General features: G+C 37.6%; 1 protein-coding gene across 2 annotated transcripts in view; it reads left to right on the forward strand.

Moving 5' to 3' along the window:
- The window catches only part of NLN (neurolysin), a 73,214-nt gene that overhangs the window by 1,088 nt on the left and 56,591 nt on the right, over nucleotides 1–15,535 (forward strand). The window lies entirely within an intron of this gene.

Raw genomic sequence — 15,535 nt, forward strand, 5'->3', positions numbered from 1 at the left:
AATAGAAATTTAAAAGATGATTTTGACCATATTTTAGGCTGTCCTTTTAGTCTGCAGACTGCAAGTGGTGTAGCGGCCAAATAAAGCGATACCAACAGATGAAGATTTTCACATAATGCAGGTGTGAGGAGAGAATAAATTTCATAAAAGACATGATTTTCAAACTTTTTAGTCTCAAAACTCCCTTTACCTCAAGTACCTCAATAATTACTCAGAACCTAAAAGCTTCTATTTATGTAAGTTATGTCTTTCTATACTTACTGTATTAGAAATGAAAACTGGGAAATTTTTCAAGTATTTATTAGTTTATTTAAAATACAGTAACAAACTAATCACATGGATAAATAACATTTTTAATGAAAGTAAGTATTTTCCAAAACTCCTCTCAAAATCAATGCGAAGACTGGCATTGTGGGGTTTTCATTTCTCTTTTATTTTTTTTTTCACCTTTAAAAAATTGTGGTAAAATATGCATAACATGAAATTTACCATTTTAATCATTTTTAGGTGCACAATTTAGTGGCATGAAGTACATTCACATTATTGTGTAACCATTACCACTATCTATTTTGTGAGCTTTTTCAACATCCCAAACTGAAATTACAGTTAAATCTCAGTTCTCAGACATCTTGATTCTTGACCAATTCAGTTCTTGACCAAGCTGTTCACAGAAGAAATGTCTCAGCTGACCAACAAAACTTTGGTCTCAATCCTCCACCCAACAAACTTTTTTGCTGATACCTATATGATGAGTCATGAGTGTCTCAGCGGACAAACAAAGGAGATTCAGTTTTTGAACAAATTGCTTCTCGAAAGTTTTCTGGACAAATTAAATTTGAGAACTGAGGTTCCACTTATATTCATTAAACAATAACTTCTCATTGTCCCCTCTCCCAGTCCCTGGTAACCACCATTCTTTCTGTCTATGAATTTGACTATTTTAGGTACCTCATATAATATTTGTTCATTTGTGACTGACTTATTTCAATTAGCATAATGTTTTTAAGGTTCATCCATATTTTGGCATGCATGAGAATTTCCTTACTTTTTTAACACTGAATGCTATTCCTTTTTACGGATATACCACATTTTGTTTGTCCATTCATCTTTCCAAGAACATTTGTGTTGCTTCCACCTTTTGACTCTTTTGAGTAATGCTGCTCGATCACTGGTATGTGCATATCTGTTTGAGTCTGTTTTCAATTCTTTGGGATCTATATCTAGAAGTAGAATAACTGAATCATATGATAATTCTATTTTAATTTTTTGAGGAACCATGATACTATTTTCCATAGCATCTGTACCATTTTACATTCCCTTTGGATATACATAGGATTCCAGTTTCTCCACATCTTTATCAACACTTGTTATCTTATTTGTTTTTTTATAAAAACCATCCTACGAGTGATATTGTTTTGCACTTTGGCAACACAAATGTGTGATTTAATAGAAGATAGCTGGATTCTTACTTCTGCTTCTGCATTTAATCTGTTGAACTGTTTTGTTTGACTTAAGAAGATGAAGAAAATCCCACCTTTCACGCATATGTAGTTGAAAAAAGGAAATATTTTAACAGCTCTTTTTAGATAGTCATGGATATTCTTTGATATCCCATCAAAGTTTGACAAGTGGTAGTTTTTAAAGATTAGTTGACAATGTGGAATATGAAACAATCACTGTACTTTTCTTACTCTTATATTAAAGTCCATGATTCTATCTTATATTTTGAATGGATCTTTTACTCATGCATGATTTTGTAATGTCAAACATGTCATTTGGAAAATAATGGTTCATTGTGCCAAACATATCTTCCTAATTTTGACACATTCCATTATGCAGTATCAATCATATTCCTTTAATGTCATTATCCATCTCATCATAAAAGTCTTCAAGTATTAGGAAGCCCGCCTACTTGGCTCTCTTTCATGGTATCTCTCATCCTCCAGGAGGCTAACTCTGGCTTCTTTAGTAACGGTGACAGGGTTCCATAAAGTATAGAGAGATCTCTTGAGGCCTAAGCTTAGAATGAACACCATCAACTCTGCCACATTCTACTGGTCAAAGCACATCACAAGGCCAGCCCAGATTCAGGAAATGGAAAAATAGACTGTCTCTTGATGGAAGGAGCAGCAAACTCAAATTATAAGAATATATAGATACATAGAGGGATGGCGAATGGGGCCATTTTAGCAGTCAGTACACCATATTGGCACATAAAAATTCAATAACTATTAGCTTGTATTGAACCATGGCCCAGTGACTCAGTTGGTTGGAGTGTTGTCCTAAACACCAAAAGGTTGCAGGTTCAGTCCCCAGTCAGGGCACGTACCCACATACAGGAGGCAACCAAATAATGTTTCTCTCTCTCTCCCCTTTCCTCTCTCTTTAAAATCAATAAAAAAACATATCGTTGGGTGATAATTTAAAAATTTTTTAATAAATATTAAGTATTACTATGTTCATATTTTGTGAATTGTATAGTTGCATTTTGGAGGTTTTCAAATTGAGATTATTAATATGTAAGAGCCCTTCATAAATGCTGCCTTTTTTTTTTTTGGTCTTTGAATTTTGGGATGGATTGTTACTGCCTTTTGCTTTTTTACCCTACAGAAGTTTAAAATTTTCAGGTGTATCAGTGTTTTTCTTTATGACACTGTCTTTGGTCTCATGCCTAGAAACCATTCCCTACCCCAAGACTATAATATTTTTTTAATCACCTACTTTTTCACCTAAGTAGTTTTTTATGTTGCATTTTCACACTTAAACACTTTAACTAGTCCACCTGTTTTGAAGTTATCTCTATCTCCTGCTTGGTGTTCGAAAGGATGCCTTTGTCTTTCTCAGCCACACTTAGCTGATATCTTTGCTACCTAAACCCATTTGTTTTCAAGACCAATAGGAAAAACCTTTGTCTCTCTCACATCTTAGCCAGGGTTGTAGTGACAGAAGTAATCACAGCTTTTAGGTGAAAGCCTGCTTGCTGCAATGCATAACATCCATACTATATACCTTGATTACCCCCACTAGTTGACAAATTTTGTTAAATCAGGAACCTGTTTTTTGTTGTTGTTGCTCATTTCTGTATTTAGCACTTAGCATGGAGTAGTTTACATAGATGCTTTTAAATATCTACATTGAGTGGATGGATGAAAAGATGTCATCAGTGATAATTGAAAATTTAGCATTCACTGCAGATATCTAAGGAGCATAGGCCTGGACTTGGCATTTTGATGCTGACAGTGACTGGTATAACTTTCAGTAGAAAGTATTTCAAATTCATATGAAATAGCTCATTGTAAATTTCTTTATGCAAAAGGAAAACGTTGCCAGGGAAATTACTGTGTCTAAGTATTATTTTAGACCTCATTCTATAATAAAAAGAATTACGGAGTTGACTAATATGCAGTATGAAGCTTCATTACCCAACAGATACATAGGAATTTTGAGTATTACTGGGTATATGTTAAAAGGTATGATCTTTGTCATGTTCCCTTGTTGTCACTGGAAGGTGGGGCGGGGCGGGGGGTGGTCATTCAAATAGTGATGTGAAGCCATGCAAACCCAGTTTGTGGATCTATAGAGTAATAGTCTAATTAATGAATATCTAAGAGCAAAGCTTATTTTAAATGTCATCCTGAATATGGAAGAAACTGAAAGAGGTGCCAATCTCTAAAGTATTGGGTCAGAAGCAACCACTTAGAGGAACAATAGAAGACAAACATCACATAGGTGGGCCTGAGGTTCCCCAAGCCAAGGAAGCCAGACTCTCGGGACTTGTATGGCTTCGGAGTTACCTGGGACTGAGGAACATGACACTGAGCAGAGGAGCTTAATCCTGAGAAAAGCAGAAATACTTGTTGGTCAGACCAAGAAGGTAATGACATGTAGCTTGCCCTACCTGCTGGAGAGAGTACCTGGGAGAACCCAAAGAAGTCACGATGGTAGACTCATATCCTGGGACATGTTTCATGCCTGCTCTGTTAAATCTAGACCCTTTGTTCTAAGTATGTACTGTACTCCCATAACTGCACAGAAGCAGCTGAAGGGAAAGCAGCTTTTTGGGAATAGCAAAAAGGACCCAAGGCTACTCAGTAAATTGTATAATAGCACTTCAAAAATGTTGTTAATGACAGTGAAAAACTGTAGGGTTACAGAAATTGTGAGAAGTAGAATGTGACTGATGGAAATTAACATATAACTTCCAAATCTTCATTCACTCATGCCACAAATATGAACTGAGTGCAGTTACCATAGACCAGAGGCAATGCTGAATCCCATAAGGGCAGATGTTTAAAGCAAACCTAGATCCTATTTGTAAGGCACTTAGGTTGATATTATTTTCTTGTCAAAATTTATTTTATGCTCCTTTCTTTACCAAAATGAATTCATGATTGCTTACCTAAAAAATATACATCAATATTAATAAAATAAACAGAAAAGATCAGACAAAAATTAAAGGGAACATTAGGGTCAGCCTTGTTTTAATTGGGTCCAGAATTTTACTGTATGTTTTCTTACAATAAGAGCAAAGGGAAAACATTGTTAAGAATGATCAAGAACAAAGTTTGTCTTCGTACTGTTGATGAGAGAAATCTATCATGTGGATGCATTGAATAGAGAAAATTGAGTAAATGCAAGGAATAATAGTTTTAAGAATACTTACATAGTAAATGCAGAAGTAGACTTTATAATGGCTATTTCTTATTTTGACCTTTCTTAAAAGACCAAGCTAATACAGCCTAGTAAATGTGATAAGGCACGTACATAAATAATTCGAATACAAGATGGACAGTGATAAGTACTACAGAGAATAATAGAGAAATTGATATGGGAGTTCAGGGGAGGGTGAGATCACCAGATTAAAGGAACAAGGTCATGACTGGTCCGTGAAGGGGGGTCGGGTTCGGACATGTGAGGGTCAGGGGAGGGTGTTTCTCCCTCCCAGACTATTTACAGACCTTATAAATAGCCACACTAAGTTGACTGTCCAAGGCAAACATGCTAAAAACGAATGAAGTGATCTCAAGAAATAGACTGTGCTAAACCTTAAATGTATATAATGTTGTATGTGAATTACATCTCAGTAAAGCTAGAAAAATACAAATCTTAGAATGTGGACATTTATACATACCCCCCCCCCCACACACACACAAGAAAGAACAAGAAAGGAAAGAAGTGCACACTAGATGGCTTTGGGGGTAGACCTGGTTTCAAATGCTTGTTTAATCGCACTAAGCCGCCATTTCTTCAACCCTAAAACAGAGATAACATTAACTACCTCTTACAGTGTTTAAAAGGATTGCAGGAACTGATATATGGGAAAATGTCTAGTGTGTGCTCGATATCAGGTAGGTAAATATTAACTAATAATGTCCCACCTTCCATAAAAGTAGGAAGAAAGTAATCCTAGAGACTTGGATAATTAAGAACTGACTATAGTCACGAATGCTTTATCAGTGACTTGGGGGAAGATATAAGTGACCTACTGATAAAATATTCAGGTGATAAAGTAAAGGTGAAAAATTGAAGTTCCAGAGGATCTCAACTCACTAGAACACTGTTCTAATAAGGAGATTCTTTATAGTATTAAATATGAAGTCCTGAATTGAAGCTGAACAGGTTGCCCATATGAGAGCAGAATGACATAAGAACAGCCCTTAGGGAAACACTTACAACCTTGTTTCCAGGTTTAGTATGAATTAGCATACTGATGTGGCTGCCAAAGAAAAGGAAAGGAAAGAGTCACTAATCAGATGACACTTTAATTCTTGGGTGTCAGTTGCCAAGTCCAATGGATACCTTCCAGTCCTGACTTGACTTGGTAACATTTACACTGTTGGCCACGCATTCTTTCTTGACTTGTAGAGAAACAAATTCCTAATTTTCCTCTACTGTGAGCATTCCTCAGATTTCTTTCATACTTCCTTTTCTCGACACTTGACCCTCAAAGGCTGGTTTTTCTCAAGTTTCTGTTCTCAGCTTTTTCTACTATTAACCTCTTTTCTGTCTCCTTTTCTTGAGCATACATTTGTGCTGAAGTCTCTTCTGCACACCCACTTCTATCTGAAACCTTCCCTCAACCAGCTAGTGTACAGACAATTCCTTTCCCTACTTTGCCAGACTCCCTCACTTTTCTTATTGACACATCTCCTCAGATATCCCAATCCATTCTAAGTTCCATGTTTGAAGACACCTGTGTCTGTTTCTCACTAGTCTTCAGGTTCATATGTCCAACGGCCAAATCACCACACCTCTACACCCTGGCAGCCCTCACAGGCACTCAAAAGTCAATGTCTGAAACTTTACCTAGCAGTATTTCCCCAAACCTGACCTTGCTCTTGCATTTTCTGTTGCCCAGTGGTAAATTCGCTGTGTTTCATCAGTAGTACTACCATCTACCAAGTCCGGCCAGTTTTACCTCCTGCGCATGTCTTGAATCCATTGTCTTTCACTCCTACTCTCACTTTCAAGTCTCATTGTTCATCTGGATTACTGCAGCCTCCTGACTGGTCTCCTTTTTCTCCTAAAAATTAGTCTTCCACACTTCCCACAGCTACCAGAATGCCTAGCTAAAATACAGATCCACCGTCTCACTTGGAGATTCCCATCGCCTGCCACACAAAGTTTAAGCTCACTGTCATGGTAGACAAACCTCAGAATCATGCTTATCAACCCTCCAGCGTCATCTCTCTCTAATTTCAATTTCTCAGTTCCAAATTGGTTCTAATTCCTGGAACACACTATGGCATTGATTGACAATGGGCAGTTGCTAGTTCTGTCCACTATTCCAGGCCTGCTCTTCTGCTTCTTCACACACCCTACCCTGTCCTTTCCTAGATAATTCCTATTCATGTCCCGTCTCCAGTTCTGAAATTCTATTGTTCTATTGGAAATGAGAGCCTATCTCATACAAAATAATATAACAGTTTCAGGTTGAAAAAGGCAGCTTAGTAGACAGTTAAGATTTCAGGCTCTGGAATAAGATTGCCTGGTTCACATCCCAGATCTGTACTTATTTAGCTGTGTGACTTTGGAGGGATTGACTCGACCTTGCCCTACCTTAGTTTCTTCATCTACAGAGTGAGAATCAAATGAGAAAATACATAGAAGACACGTAGCACAGTGCATGGATATAACGAGCACTTCATAAGTAATGACCTTATATTATAGTCAACTAGGTGCTTTCCTTTGCTTTCAATGTAACTTCCAAATCTAAAGGACCTAAAAAATTTGTAGTTCATCTTTCATCTTTGTTAGGAAATTTTTTTAAAAACTTGCCGTTTGCCCTGACCAGTGTGGCTCAGTTGGTTGGAGCGTCATCCAATAACCAAAATGTAACGGGTTTGATTCCCAGTCAGGGCACACACCTAGGTTGCATGTTCAATCGCCGGTTTGGGCATGTGCAGTCTGGTTGGGGCATGTATGAGAGGCAAACAGTCAATCAGTGCTTCTCTCTCCCATCAATGTCTCTCTCTCTCCCATCAATGTCTCTCTCTCTCTCCCTTCCCCTCTCTCTAAAAACAATGAAAAAATGTCCTTGGGTGAGGATACGAACAAACAAACTTGCCTTTCATCTTTTAATGGTGAGGAAACTCTTCTCTGCTTTAAAGAGTCGTCTTCTAACATGTAGATGGTCAAAGAATTTGAAATCATTATCATCATCGTCATTTTCCTTTCTCCAATATCTGTTGATTCACTTATTTCTCACATAAGTAAGTGGCAGTGGTCTCTAGGGGTTGCTGTGGCAGACCCGCAGGAGAATCGGAACATGGCGTGGGTCAACCCGGAGCCACGTGGGCCGTGCCCTCTGATTATGTCCCTGGCTGTCTCTCAACAAGAACAGGACAAAATAAAGAAAAGTAGCAGACACTGATGCAGGGTAGGTTAATAGCCGTGGGCAACTGGAAGAAAAATGGCAGAATTACCTGAGTGATTGGTGTGACTGGTGATGTAGTGTGGTATTTGGCAGCCGTGGCTCTGGAGCGAGACTGCGCATTCCTAGTCATTGCTCCCTGTGTGACCTTGGGAACGTTATTTACTCTCTTTGTGTCTCAGTTTCCTCCTCCCTAAAAATGAGGATAATAATAGAGTCTGTCGCAGTGTTGTGGGAAGGCTTAGATGAGTCGGTATATACAAAGCACTTCGAACAGTGCCTGTTATAGAAATGTTTGATATTGGTATTAATACTGACAGGGGTGGCAGGCATCAGAGAGAGGCTTACCCGTAACTAGATGAAGTAGCATGACAGCCATCTGATAGCTTTGCTCAAAGTCGTCAGCCTCAAGTTTTAGGTACACCAGAGAGGAGTATCACTTGAATCTTCTCTAATTATCCATCTGTAATATAACATTCACTGCATCTTCAATAAAGTAAAATGCTTAAGCATAGGCTTACAGTTAGGTACTCATGACATAACATCACTGGGCTGCATCCTAAATTGAAGGATTTGAACTAGATGATTTCTGAACTCCCTTGCAACTATGAATTTATGAATCTTCAATTGCTGGTCAAATATATTCTTGCCTGTGCTCAAGTTTTCCCTTGGGGTTGCTCCATTTATTATCCCTTTTAATATGCTTGTCAACATGGGTGTTGTTTTAATGTTGAGTTTATATGTTTTGCAGACCACATGTCTTGAGTTTAGAATAGCAACTAGAGCTAGGTACATAAACAGTTACTTTTTAAAAAAACTTTTTATTATGTAAATTTTCAATCATAAGCAAAAGTCAAGAAGTTAGTATAATGAACCTCCCCATCACCAACCTTCAAACTTATCAGCTCATGACCAATCTTTTATGCCTCTTCTAATTATTGTGAGACATATGCCCAGCATTATATTAATCATAAGAATTTCAGTTCATAGTGCTAAGAGATCATTTTTTTCCAGAAATATATAATCACAATACCATTGTCATGTGTAAAAACAATCACTACTTATTTGTGATTGAACCAGTACATTTTTTTTTTCCTCTAACAAATATTTATTGAGCCTTCACTCTATATAAGGCAGTGTAGTTTGGTGGTCAGTGCATCTGAACCAGTACTTTTTTTTTTAAGCAAACTGGTAATTAGCTAGGCCTAGGAGGAGGATTTAGGCGTCATCATTCACTCAACAAAGTATCCGCGTAGTAATGAACCCCCCTCAAAAAAAAAAAAAAAAGCCTAAGTATTGAATAATATACTGAGGAGAGATGTCTGTCTCATGAGTAATTTGCTAAGGATTTCAGTTCTGAAAAGTATACCCCAAACACCAATCAAATCTGCCAGAAGCAATTTATTCAGCCTTTTAGAGAAAAGTAAAAGTGGAATGTCTTTTTTGAATTGTGGTTTTTCATGTATGTGGGTAGGCCCCTTACTAATGAATTATTAAGGAAGTCTTGATTTCATTTGTGACATAGTACTTGATTTTTGATGCTCTGTGGTCTCTGGTGGGTTTACTTAAGCCAGCTAAAGGATGTAAGAAGAGAAATCTTTCCATGTTCATTTATAGTAAATTTATTTAAAACATGTAATGATTAAGCCACTTGTTCTATATACAGAATTAGGTGAAAATCAGTTAGGCTATTCTGTTTCTTTATTTTTCAGAACCTGAGCTTTTTTGTTTCATTCTTTAGAACCTTGTAATATAAACTTTCTAAAACGTTTTCTTCATCAAGTAGAAATACTATATTTCTAATGTCAGCCAGTTCTTCATATGACCTTTAGCAGTTTCTATCATTTTTTATTTTTATTCCTATGTCTTAGAAAAGGTAACTTTTAAGAGTCCCTTTTTAATTAATTATAATGAAATTTCAAAACAAGAACTTACTTCCATTACATTCTAAAATAAAATTGTTTTCTCTCTTTTTTAATGAATTGCTAACATTTTAAGAAAGAGTTGAAAGTAAATCATTATTCAACCCAAGAGAGGCTTTGTATAATATAATTGGTTCTACTTTTAAACTTTACTGATAGAAGTTGTATAAAACAGAGGTTGTATGTAGCACTATTTCTAATATAAATAGTATATTTTTTACTATATAAGACTAAGCTTTAGGACTATTACAGTTGCAATAGTCATTTTAGTCATCAAATTTAAATGCTACTTTTTGGGGGACAAAAACAGGGATTGTGCAATGAAAGAAAATGGAGAATGCTTTTGGCTTCATCAGACACTGGAGACTGCTCAGAATAAAGGCTGCTGGAATGTGTCTGTGTTAGTTCTGTTCTGTACTCCAAATATTTGTAGCTGGGTTCATGGTGTACATTTTTCATGAGGAACTGTTTATGGGAAGTGTACCCTGTTACATCAGCAAGAGCATTTTGAAAGTTCAGTGTTTTCAAAAAGATTTTTTCCTAAAACAGCTAAACATTTTCTGCCCAATCTAAAAAATTACTTTCCTATACCAGCAGGTGGAAGCAGGAGCAGTCGAATTGTAGTACTTTGTTCTCTAAGTGTACTGGCATGTTCTGTAGATAATTTATCCATGACTCAAAGTATTTTTATGACATATCACTCACTTAATTACTTTTCTTCACCAGCTTTATTGCCTTATCACCTTCTCTTGATTACTTTATCACCTTAGTTATTTGGCGTCTTGAGCTGAATTTAATTGTCATTCTAGGGCAGAGTAGTTCAGATTTTTCATACTCGTTGATTCAGCAGTTAGAACATATATACTATGCACTAACACATTCTTCCCCATTTGCCAAGAAATACAAAGATGGCTGAGACATGGACTGTGTTCTTAAGTAGAATTAAAAGGAGAATGTCTCCTTCATTTTCCCCCTGACCTGGGGGAGCAGATCCCTCAGCCTTCCTAGTACATCTCCAACCAATTGATGGCTGGCTTTCAGATTTTAATTCATTCAGCAAATATTTACTGAGTACCAGGTACAATATAGGATCTAAATTTATAAACTTATGCTATTTTCCTTATGAATTAAGAAAAATACAGACCTAACAGTCTTCTGGAGGAGTATCATTTATTTTAAAAAAATGTTTAATACAGAGTATATAGAGCAAGTAAGCAATTGACATACAGACACTAAAACATTGAACTAAAAGAATTTAGAAGTAGCTAATGTAAGTAACATTCCATGAAATACACTTAGAAGACCCTCACAAATCCTAGTTGAAATAATATAAAAGTGTTATAGTCTAGATCAATTCTATCAGCTGTTTACCAATCACTAGTACTACTATTAATAATAATAAAATACTTTATACAAAGGGTAGAAAAGAGGAGAACCAAGTTCTAAGGTTGTATGTGTGTAGACTGGGAAATGTAGAAACCACCCCCACCCCAAGACAGTATTACTTTCTCCATCCTCTAGATTCCATATCACTTTATTCATATAGAGTTTGCTGCCTGATATTCTAATCTGTCTCTATGTCTCTTCTTCTCTTCTTATAGACAGCCCCTGGGGCCAAAAAGTATGTCTTTTTTATCTCTGTAATCTCAGTAAATATTTACTGAAGGAATAGCAGGCTCAACTTATTTGCTTCATGGGAAGTACGTTTATAATGAGCCTTTTTTTTTTTTTTTTTGGCAATATAATCTGTATTGTAGGCATAATCACAGATGATGGTAACAAGTCAGTTATCTCTTATCTGAGGAATCGCCAGGGAATAAAGAACTAACATTTATTGTATAGAAAGCTTTTTTTAAAGATTTTATTCAGTTTTAGAGAAAGGGGAACAGAGAGAGAAAGAGAGGGAGAGAAACATCAATGTGAGGTTGCCTCTCGAGCACCCCCACCAGGGACCCGGCTGGCAACACAGGCTTGTACCCTGACTGGGAATCGAACCAGCAACCCTTTGGTTTGCATGCTGGCACTCAGTCCACTGAGCTACACCAGCCAGGGCTGTTGTATATAAACTTTTCTTAGAATGCCTCCGCTGAACCTTATCTATAAGAAATACAGTTTATTTGTTTGCCTGGGTACTTTAAGAGGGCCTTGCAACTCCCTAGGAGTGCACCTTTTCACATAGTTTATTGCTTACCTGAGAACAGTTAATGAAAGGGTTCTTAGTGCAAAGGCTAGCTATCAGGTTGTCCCAGTTTGAGTTGTTTTACTCTTTGGAAATGGGTGACTAAAAGCAGCCCAGGCCTACATGGCCTGTTTTTCAAAAAGAGCTGGATGAAAGCTAACATGGGGCACTCCTTCGCAGCCCTTGGCGGCAGTTCTCCAGGGAGCGGTAGAGATAACAAACCAGACAAGCCGTGTTGATGTGCAGTCTCCAACTGCAGTATTTCCCTCCGTTTCTCCCCATTGCAGGCGAGGTGGAAGATCAGGGAGGTGCGCTGGTGAGAAAGCTGATGATTTCCTTTTTGAGAATGCAGTCGCCCCATGAGTATAAGTAGTTAAGAAAATGGATTCTGTAGTCAGGCCTGAGTTTAAATCCCAGTTCCACATTTTCTGTGTGACCTTAATGAGTAAGCTACTTTAGTTCTCTGTGCCCGGTAAAATTGGGTTAATAATTCCCACCTCTTAGCTTGTTAAATAACAAAACAAATTAAGAAAATGTATGTAAATCCTTGGTATAATGCCTGGCATAGTAACAGGCTCACTAAATATTAGGGGTGATGAGGATACTAGTCACTCATATGTATGACAAGTTTCTATCTTGGGATTCTAGATGAAGAGCAGTAAACTGAGACTGGGAATTTGTGAGAAAGATCAAGTTTGAACAGGTTGCACTTGAGATGTCTGCGGGTCTGGAGCTTCAGCCAGGGATCTGGATGGAGTCCTGGAGACCCAACTTGTTTGAATGGGTACAGGGAGAGAAGCTTGCAAAAGACACTGAGAAGAAGTAGGGAAGCACTAGAAGAAGACTAGAAAGGAGGAAATATGGTCTTTGCTAGAGTACTTTTAGTAGAATAATATGGAAGAATTAATGATAGGCAAGGAAATGGAGGCAGTAAGTGGGAAATGTGCAGTTTGCAGAAGCTAAAAGACCATAGTTTGGGGGACACATCTTTCTTTTTCTGAATTTAAAAAAAAATTTTTCATTACAGTTGACATTCAATATTATATTAGTTTCAAGTATACAGCATGGTGGTTAGACATTTAATTATATAACTTATGAAGTGATTCCCCCAGATCCACCCCCTCCCCCCCACAATAAGTCTAACACCCAGTGGGCACCATACATAGTTATTACAATATTAATGACTATATTCCCTGTGCTGTATTTTATATCCCCGTGCCTGCTTTTATAACTGCCAATTTGTACTTCTTAATCCCTTCACCTTTTCCACCTAGTCCCCTAACCCTCTCCCATCTGAAAACCATTAGTTTGTTTTCTGTATCTATGCGTTTGTTTCAGTTTTGCTTGTTCATTTATTTTATTTTTTAGATTCCACATGTAAGTGAAATCATATGGTATTTGTCTTGCTCTGTCTGACTTACTTCACTTAGCATAACACCCTCTAGGTTCATCTGTGTTTTTGCAAATGGCAAGATTTTCATTCTTTTTTATGGCTGAGTAATATTTGTATATATGTATCACATCTTCTTTATCTAGTCATCTATCAATGGACACTCAGGTTGCTTCCAGCACATCTTTCTTGAAAACTAAGAGAAAGAAATGGGAATGGATAGAGATATAAATACATCTATACATAATTACATTTCCTATAAACTCAGAAACCAAACTGAAATGATCTGTCTGGACATTAACTCAATTAAAGAACATCAAAAGTAACAATTTTGGTTAATTGGTAAAAGCTGATCTATTCTAAGTCATTTAACTATAGAACATTCTGTTCATATAACAGTTTGATCGTGAACCAAATTAAAAGATTGTTAAATGAGCCCTGACCCATGGGGATCAGTTGTTTGGGCGTCATCCTGCAAAGCCGAAAGTTGCCAGTTTCAGTTCCTGGTCAGGCCATATGCCTGGGTTGTGAGTTCAGTTCCCCAGCTGGGGGTGCTCGGGGTACATACGAGAGGCAACTGATCAGTGTTTCTGTCCCTCTCTTTCTTCCTCCCTTCCCCTCTCTCTAAAAATAAATAAATAAAATCTTTTTTTAAAAGACTGTTAAATGAAAAGGTGGTCTGGAACACCAACTCAAATACCAGGTGTTTATTATTGTTAGAGGGTTGTAAATATCCAAGCTGAAAGGTTCAATAACTGTTGAGTACTATTTCCGAACCTGATTTCCCAAAGCAGCAGTCCATTTAGAAGAAAAATTATTAGCAACATTCAGGATGCTTGAGTGTCCAATATATGCCATTATATCCAGTCTGCATCATCCTCCCTAATTGCAGGTTAGGGCTTTATGTAATGTTCCACGGATGTTCTCTGTTGGAACTACTTGTATAGCAGGCATGAAAATAATAGAAGAAAAGTATTAAACAAATAGCCTTAAGTGGAATTTTCAGGTAAACTTGTCATAGTTAAAATATATATGTACCATAACTTTTAGGTTAAGGGTCTACAAATATGACTAAAACCCAGTCTCTGCTTGAGGTCTACTGGAGACACAGCCAAATAAATAGGTGAATATCTTCAGTATGATCAGTGCTTTGGTTGGTGTACGTGAAAGAGCAGAGTAGAGGAAGAATTCCTGAACCAGCTGGAGGTAGTTAAAGAATGCTTCCTGGAGAAAATAAAATCTGAGCCAAGATCTGGAAGATAAGTAAGAGGTGAATATTGTTCTGTGGGTGAGGGAGATGAAAGGTGTTCTAGGCAAAGGGAAAAACACTGCAGAAGTTTCGAGAGAGTTTAAAAATTGCAGGGGGATGTGAAAGTAGTTCACTGTGCCTTGAGCACCCTTTTGGGGGCAAAGGGGCGGCACTGAGACAGCCAGAAATATAGGGCCCGATCCAGAAGGATGTAAAGTATGTTAACTTGTATGTTAAGTAGCTTGAACTCGATCCTGACGTCAGCGGAGACGGAACTTGATCCTGGACCATGCCCCTGAAGGGGTGTGCCGCGATCAGAAGTACATTTTAGAAAGATTACTCTGCAAGCTATCTAGAGAATAGAATGAAAGGCATCCAGAAAGCCTCCTGGGTTTTTGACTTGAGCAACCGAATGCACACTGGTGATCCTTGCTGAGATAAGGGATACAGGAAGAGGGCAGGCTTGGTTCTGAGGAGTACGGAAATGATCAGTTTAATTTTAGGTGTCCTGGATTTGAGGTGACTGTTGACATCCAGGTGGCCTATCCACTAGGTTTTAAATATAGGGGCCTACCACTCAGGGGATTTGGGCTAGTGATACAGATTTGGAAGCCTTTAGCTATGGGTAGCATGTGCACACACACAAGTGAACCCGAATACCCTAGGAAGAGTGCACAAAATGAAGAGAAGAAAAGAGAGTACAGAACTGAGTCCTGAGAAACTCCAAGGGCTCCTAAGGAAGGGGATAAAAAGAGAGCAGGCAATGGAAATTGTGAACACACAGCCATAGACATAGGATGAAGAAAATAATCATTATCACGCATGCTAAGAAAGGGAAAAGTTCCCAAAAAGAGGGAGTGAAAAAAAAGAAGGACTGACAACACTGTCAAATATCACAAAAGGTTAATTTAGGCTAGTCCTG

Source organism: Pteronotus mesoamericanus, unplaced genomic scaffold (assembly GCF_021234165.1).
Source record: "Pteronotus mesoamericanus isolate MK-2021 breed Mesoamerican mustached bat unplaced genomic scaffold, CSHL_Meso_final contig_50, whole genome shotgun sequence".
Classification (NCBI taxonomy): Eukaryota; Metazoa; Chordata; class Mammalia; order Chiroptera; family Mormoopidae; genus Pteronotus; species Pteronotus mesoamericanus.